Genomic DNA, 6,783 nt, shown 5'->3' with positions numbered 1-6,783 from the left:
AAAAGATAAAAATAATTTTTTTTAAAGAATTAAAAATATGTAAATTTCAAATTATTAAAAAAATAAATAATAATTTAAAATTTTATTTTCATAATTTAAAATCATTAAATTTTATTTTAAATGATAAATAATTCATTTTGTTTCACCAAATATTATTTTTTATTAATTAAATATTTTCGTTTAATTTAAAAAAAAACACTTCTAAACTCTACATTAAATTAAAAAAACACTTATAAACTCTACATTAAATACAAATGAAACAAACTACTCTTATATTAAACTGTAAAGTGAACTCTCAACTTAACCAATTTTTTTCAAAATACAAAACACGTCTCTCAGGCCACACAATATGCAAACTTCACACAAAACAAATTTGCCAAAATTCTCTCATGCTACACAATATACAAACTCCACGCAAAACAAATTTACCAGAATTCTCTTAACTCCACTTAGACTTGACACACAACAATCCACACACCATCAAGGGTCTACACACAGCAAGGTTCTATGCCAACATTCTTCACAGAATTTACGTATTGCAAGTGTTCACATTGTGCCAAACGCTTTTGGCAAGAAGTTTGCTCCATGTTTCATCTTTAGTATCCCGTCTTTACCACCACACTTACCTTGCATGTATAATTAGATGTTATAAAAATATAAACACATTTTAATTAATAGAAGTTTTGGTTTTTTTTTTTTTTTTTTTGTTAATTTTCGTTAAAATTTAGTAATTTTTTTTAGAATTATAAGTTTGAATAGTGTAATTTACAAAATTCTAGTATTCATGAAAACAAAGAGAGAAAACAAATTAAATAAGGTCAAAAAAAAGTTCTAAAGAAATTTTAAAAAAATAGCAAATTAAATCTAGTAAAAAAAGTTCTCAAAAAACTTAAAAGAGACCACAAATTAAATCTTGTAAAAAAATGAGATACCCATAAAAAATTTATGCTATACTTGTATGTTGTCATACACAAATATAAAAGAATATTCTCCAATAAGTAACTTAATCAAATAATTTGTCCCTATGCCAAAGCATGTTAATACAATATTGTGGCAACCAACTTTGAAGGAACCAAAGTAGTCATGGCAACCCTCTCAGTCCCACTCTCATACTAAAATCGAATAAACATAAAAACACTCAATTATGTAAAGCAAGGGAAACACTCAATTATGTAAAGCAAGGGATATGAAGGATTATGCACAAAAATGCCCCTAAAGGGGAAATATTATTAAATAATCATTCTAGTGTGTTACTTTTGGTGTACAAATAGTCTTTTTTATAATAATAGGAGACCATAAAAACTATGTCAAAATTGAACATATAGTTGAATCATCTGTATAACTTTCTCTAATATTATTTCCTTAAATCTTCCATCAATCTCTCAACCAAATTTTCATCTCTAACTTTCTTCATTTCTCTTCATTTGCACTCGTACATATACTTCTAGAATAAGGCTACCCCATTACAAACCATATAATTCAACATTACAAGTTTGAGTTATTCCTCACACTCCCACTTAACAATCATTTCTCTTTTTCACTTGGTCCTTTGTATTCATCTTTGGTCTTCATTGGTTCTCTTCATTCTTCTTCCTCAAAAAATTTTACCCTGTACCTACAAAACATAAACATTGTTGAATTCCATATAACAAAGTAGCCATCCATGAGAATACAAAGGTTGCCAACAATTGTATCATCGGTTCTCTAAGAAACTCTTTCTCGTACATGGTTCACCAACCATTCTTCAATCCCATGTCTATAAACTCTTATGTTTTATTCAACCTCCATCATCCTCCTACTCATCCAAGGTTTTTGGCTTACTCGTAACTACTTTCTCGTACATGGTTCACCAACCATTCTTCAATCCCATGTCTATAAACTCTTATGTTTTATTCAACCTCCATCATCCTCCTACTCATCCAAGGTTTTTGGCTTACTCGTAACTACTTTCTCGTACATGGTTCACCAACCATTCTTCAATCCCATGTCTATAAACTCTTATGTTTTATTCAACCTCCATCATCCTCCTACTCATCCAAGGTTTTTGGCTTACTCGTAACTATGCTCTTGATGCTCATCAAATTTTCTTCCTTTCAAATTTTTTCCTCTTTCGAACTTTTTCTTTTCTTCATTCAAATTCGACCAATTAATACCAAAGCCATTCTAAAGCATGATTATCAAGTCCCCGATTCTCAAAATATAGTTCCCTTTTCACCTGTTTTATGTTTCCTTGCCTCGATTTAGAAATCAACTCGAATTTCCAAATTGGACCCTCTTGTAAACATTCAAATTATATAGTCTTTTGAATTTGTTTGATGTAATTTTTTTAAGGTTTATCTTCTTTATAAACTTTGTATGTTACCTTCGAAATCCATATTTCCTTGATCAATCCAAAACCTCAAATCAAGCCCTCCATTCACCAAAGCACTTCAAACTTGGCTTGATTTAGCGATCAAGCCTAACATAAAAAACTTCCCTTTTCTTGCAACCACTGCAAAAGGAATGAAGTAGCCAAGAAAAAGAACACAAATAATAGAAAAAAGCTTGAAGTGATAAATGGAATTGGAATTTCCAAGTGTTACATGAGTACAAGAAGTTTGATAATTCAAGAAAGGAGATGAACTCTTTATTGAACAAAAGATCACACTGAGAGGATGTGGGGCGGGTGGAGGTTAAATCAATGTAGATGTAGCATCAATTTTACCATTTCACAACTTTTATCAATAAACATTATGTAGCAATGAATCATAACATATTAGAAACATATTAATGAATAGAATGGTGCATCAAGAATCCATTCAAGAAGTCATCACAAAAACACAAGAAGACATAGGATTTTATGTGGAAAACCACATTTCTTCTTTTTCTTTGATTCCTTACATAGATTTGCAAGAACCAACCTCCTAGAGGAACCCACCCCTAAAATATGCAAGTTGTTACTTGTGGTAGGCTACAACTTGATTGAGGCACCAACATAAAAAATGTGCAAGCATCAAATCATTGTAGGCTACATTTATATGTTAGGGTTTTTCCTTATCAGCTTTGTTTCTATTATTTTTTTAGGTTTTGTATATATTAATTCTAATCAATTTAGTCTTTCTCATCTTACATTCATCCTGATGATGAGCCACATGTGATGGTTTGAAACATCGATAAAAGAAAATCTTATGTGATGGATCCCGAAGCATCTCAACATAAATCATCTCGCAAAAGTATGAAATCTCAAAACTCAATAACCAACAAATCAGTCATGTTGTCACATTGGGAGCTCAACAACCAATAGATCGGTCGTGTTGCCACACTAATAACTCAAACAAGCAACATACTAGTCATGCTCCCACACTGAGCTCGCTCAAAATCTCGAACCAATAATCAAACAAACTAGTTGTGATGATACACTTAGCTCATCTGAGAGCTCGAACCAAAAACCAAACAAACCAATCGTGATGCCACACCCAGCTCACCCAAGCTCGAACGAAAAACCAAACCAATCAATCATGATACCACACTGAGCTTCCCCGCCAAACCACAAATGTATGTTATATTTGAATTGATATTCAATATTTCAATGGCTTTGTGCTACTCGTATTTATATATATGGTGTGGTCCCATTCAACCTCAAAGTTGACCATAATTTTCATTTAAAAAACCTCCCAAGCGTATAACCAGGGGCTTAGCCCTTCCGGTGATATGACCATGACCTTCAAAAATGATATGACCTTACCTTAAATTTGGTGCCCTATCTCATATGACCTCGCCATGTAACCTTAACCTTGGGGTCCATGGTCGTCTCCATGATGTCATCATGCCATGTGGCAGACCGTGAGGGGTGCCACGTGTCACCATTTTTTCTAAGTGTTTCACAAATCAAAAGATGCTAAATCCTCCTTCCATGTGGTCTTTCCTGATGTTGTCATGTCATTATACTAATGTCATTTGTTGACTATGCAGAGAGGCCATGTTATCCAACCAAACATCGTCATGTGTCACTCTTTCTAATTGTGCACACACATCATTCAATTAAACACTAACATGCGTTGGGTGATTGTGCAGGGGGGCACATCATTGACTAGCCATGTGTTGCCACATCATGGATGAATATGTATAGGGGGCCATGTCATCAGCCAAACAAGTGCTTCCATGTGTCATCCATGTATTAGCCATTGTGCTCTGGTTAACTAGTGCACATGTTAGCCTAACTCTGTCATTTGATCTAAGAAAGGTACACACTTTTTAACCCTATTAAAGGTCATGCAAGTCTTGCTAACATCCGCCATTGGCTTAACCATTGAACCATGGATCTCCCAAAGAGCTGTGCACTTTTTAACATATTGAAAATTTGGGGGTTTTGTATTATAGTTTTTGGCCCTTGATTATTTCAAATGGCCATAAGTTTTTATCCAGGAGGACTTTTTTAGAGTGAAATATACCATTGGAAAGGTCTCGATGTGGCCTACACAACCATACTATTTAGGGAATCATAGCATTGAAAAAAATTAATGAAAGTCAAGCTTCCTTTGACTTCACTTGATGAGGGTATGCAAGATATTCAGTTCTGATATTGCTTCCTTTGACCCACGAATGATATTGTTGTTGTATTGAACATCCTCTTTGACATCAATGACAATACTATGTGAAATATTCCCCCCCTTTTTCATTCATGGAAACACCACTAAACATTGATGGTCATTGATGTCAATAAGCCAAACCTTGACACGCATCAAACTCCCCCTATCATAGTGTTGAGGATTCCCCCTATCTGATTGTGAATATGCCTCCTTATTTCTTTCCTTCCTTGTGTTAATGCTTGCATTCTCTCCTCCAATATTCCTGTTCCTTCTGCTCAAAATCAATATATGTATCAATGTCTGCATTCTCTCCCCTTTGAAATAAACGACAAAGGGACATTGTTTTCAACCAGTGCTTCCATAATTGTGTGTGAACCTAGTCATATAGGGCCTCCCTGAGATCATCTACCTCTCATTGTCATAACTACATTCTCCATGTTCCTGAAAAACTCTATTAAATATTCCTAAATGTGATAAAATCTCCTCTTGATCCTGCACTTTCTTGTGGACCTGACAAATTCTCCCCTTGATATCATGCTTCCAATGATTCTCTAGTTATTCTTGTACTTTCTTATGGACATAATAAAGTCTGCCCTTGATACCATGCTTCCCTACCCCTTAGATCAATGTGTTTTTTAGTCATTGCTAACTAATTGTTCTTGAACTTTTCCTATGGACCTTCTTTTATCTATCTGCCACTACTCATCAACTTTGCGAAGAGGCCACATCATCCAAGCAAATGTCACCAGGTGTCACTCTTACTAATTGTGCAGGTGACCACAACATCCAATCGAACACTGCCATGTGTTGGGTGACTGTGTAAATAGGGCCATGTCATCACCCAATCAAGCACTACCATGTCATGGATGATTATGCATAGGGGACATGTCATCCCTGGATTAGTCGTTGTGCTAAGGTTAACCAATGCACATATTAGCCTATCTTTGTCATTTGATCCAAGAAAGGTGCACACTTTTTAACACTATTAAATCTCATGCAAGTCCTGTTGACATCCACCATTTACTTGACCATTGAACCATGGATCTTCCCGAGAGTTACACATTTTTTAATGTATTGAAATTTTGGGGGTTTTGTCTTATAGTTTTTGGCCCATAATTAATGTTTATTTCCAAATTGCCATAAATTTTGATCTAGAAGGTGTTTTTCAGAGTGCGATATACCATTGGAAAGGTATCGAAGAGGCCTACACATCCATGTTTTTTGTAGGATCATTACAGAAAAATAACCTTGTCAAGAACTCATTAAACTTCAAGCTTATTTTGACTTTAATTGATGAGGGTATGCAAGATATCTAGTTGTCATACTACTTCCTTTGACCCATGAATGATCATGTTGTTGTCTCGAACATCCTCTTTGATATCTATGACACTTTTTATCATCAATGATAATACTATATGCAACACCCTTAGTGGCACAAAAGGATTGTTAAATAGAGAACTTGGTCGTCGAAGAATGAATCAAAATTGTTAAGAGTTAGAGCTAACAAAGAAAACGGATCGTATGTGGAAAAGGAGGTAATTAAACAAACAAACAAAATAGCTAAGAAAATAAATAAGTAGCTAAGTGGATGGAATCATAATGATTAACCTTCTTCTTCTTTCTCTTGTATAAATAAGATAAACCTGGTAGAGAAAGAGCTTTTCATTTGTGTATCTTTGTAGACTTTTGTGTGAAATGTTATTGTGGAGAAGCCAAGTATTTTTGCATCTGGAATTCGTAAACTCTTTTATTAAATTAATGAATGGGAATTCATTGAAAACCAAGTTGTTTGGGGATAGACTTCAATTCTAAAACGTGTGATTTGTAGAACTATTTTTGCTAGTTGACTGAGTTTTGAAGATTTGTGAGCATTTGTTTTACAATGTAAAATTTTCTCATTATGAGCAATTTATCTTTTTTGTTTTTTAATCTCACAAATTGTTTATATATAGCCAAAAGCACAATACTATAGTCAATTGTTTTTATAATGCAAGTGGTAACCTAATTTTTTGCTTTTATTGTCTTAGTAACCTTTTACTAAAGTTATAATGTCTCCATATATTTGGTGTAATGTTTACTTCATTAGTTTAGTTAGCTTATCCAAGGAATCATTCTACATTTTGCATATTAGATTAGTTGCATCCCATTTATTACATCCACAAAAACCTAGACAATTCGTTGTGATGAACCCAATAAAACAACATGAAACCAATTG

The sequence above is a fragment of the Pinus tabuliformis genome, chromosome 3_2 (genome assembly GCF_031772625.1).
Source record: "Pinus tabuliformis cultivar Carrire ecotype Pingquan chromosome 3_2, CPIR1, whole genome shotgun sequence".
Taxonomy (NCBI): domain Eukaryota; kingdom Viridiplantae; phylum Streptophyta; class Pinopsida; order Pinales; family Pinaceae; genus Pinus; species Pinus tabuliformis.
Note: the sequence above shows the minus strand (reverse complement) of the source record.